The sequence below is a fragment of the Primulina huaijiensis genome, chromosome 7 (genome assembly GCF_012295235.1).
Source record: "Primulina huaijiensis isolate GDHJ02 chromosome 7, ASM1229523v2, whole genome shotgun sequence".
Lineage (NCBI taxonomy): Eukaryota > Viridiplantae > Streptophyta > Magnoliopsida > Lamiales > Gesneriaceae > Primulina > Primulina huaijiensis.
Genome location: NC_133312.1, coordinates 18873428 through 18875141, shown reverse-complemented (window position 1 = coordinate 18875141; position 1714 = coordinate 18873428). Strand labels below are relative to the sequence as shown.

General features: G+C 47.4%; 1 pseudogene; it reads left to right on the top strand.

Annotated features, from left to right (window-relative positions):
• Positions 1-23: 23 nt before the first annotated feature.
• LOC140981782 (aminomethyltransferase, mitochondrial-like) lies at positions 24-1231 on the top strand (annotated as a pseudogene).
• Positions 1232-1714: the final 483 nt, after the last annotated feature.

Below are 1714 nucleotides of genomic sequence, written 5' to 3'. Positions count from 1 at the left end.
GACTCTACCAGCCTATTTGATGTTTCCCATATGCGTAGTCTAAGTCTTAAAGGAAAGGACTGCATAGTTTTCCTTGAAAAGCTTATCATTGCCGATGTCGTTGGGCTTGCACCTGGGACTGGGACTTTGACTATCTTTACAAATGAAAAGGGAGGCTCAATAGATGATTCAGTAATCACGAAGGTGACAAATGATCATATATACCTGCTTGTTAATGCCGGCTGTAGAGACAAGGATCTTGCCCATATTGAGGAACACATGAAGGCATTCACATCAAAAGATGGCGACGTTTCATGGCACATCCATGATGAGCGTTCCCTTCTAGCTCTGCAGGGGCCTCTAGCTGCCCAGCTTTCCAGCACCTGACTAAAGAAGATTTGAGCAAGATGTACTTTAGTGACTTCAAAGTGATAGACAGCAATGGATCGACATGCTATCTTACTCGGACAGGGTACATAGGCGAAGATGGCTTTGAAATATCCGTCCCTTCAGAGCATGCTGTTGATCTTGCAAAAACGATTCTTGACAAATCTGAGAATAAGGTAAGATTAACAGGGTTGGGAGCTCGAGACAGCCTTCGTCTAGAAGCTGGACTGTGCTTGTATCGCAACAACATGGAGCAGCACACAACACCTGTTGAGGCAGGATTAACATAGATCCATTTATCCCATCCACAGGACAAAGGCTAATGTATAGCCAAAATCCCTCCAACCCAAAACTCCCCCAGGAATACCGCGCTAATGAGTAAAGGAGGACAACTCAAACAGACCGTCTAAACGAGTACAATCATCTATCCTACAATTCTCAGAAAAGAGTCGAGGCGTCGAGGCAAGACCAAAACCTCCATTTACGATCATCCCTCGTACACTTCAAGGCCTCGCATAACTTAAAGTTAATCGGGTAAGCATGAAGAAAGAAATGCAATTCCAACCAAGGTGATAAATAAATTATCAGATAAATAAGGAGCCAAGAAATATGGAGTGCAATTCAAGAAGGAAGAATGGATTACCCATAGCAGTAGACGGCGGGCCAAAACTCGAGTGGACACCCATGAATAACCCGGAAGCGGCAGAGAACTGGCTGAAACCGGCGGCGTGGGCTTGAGAAGAAGAAGAAGCCACGGTGCTGGAGTCACGGAGAGGCGCGGAAGAAGAACCTCGAGCCACTGTTACACCCTCGGCAACCACAGCAGGGCCGGCGAACGCGACGGGCGGCGGAGTAGTAACAGCGACGGGAGCAGAGATGATGCCCGAAACGCTGGAATCAAAAAGGTGCGCCGACGTTTGGGCCATACAGCTTCTTCAGGAAGCAACGGCGACCGCAAAACTCAATTCCCGTGAAAGCGCGATGATTGAAGGACGAAGGGGGAGTAGGGCTGGTGAAGCAGCGTCTTCCACACCAGCAAAGGAGAGTAATCGGATGAAGCGACGGCAAAGAATGATCGAATATCTTGAAGGCACAACGATTGAAAGACAAGAAAGGAAGGGTAACAATCTTCCCCTAGCAGCGAAGAAAAATCAGACGAAGAGGCGGGAATGAAGAAGTGAAGAGATCACAGGCTACAGAATTTGAATCAAATGAGAGTTGGGCTTGGGTTAGTGGCCCACTGCTGAAAATCCAATTAACAGATAAGTGATTATAAGCCACTGCAAATAAATGGGTCAGACCGGGCTTACATACAAGCATTTTGGCCCACGGGCCAATGCTTGCGGGG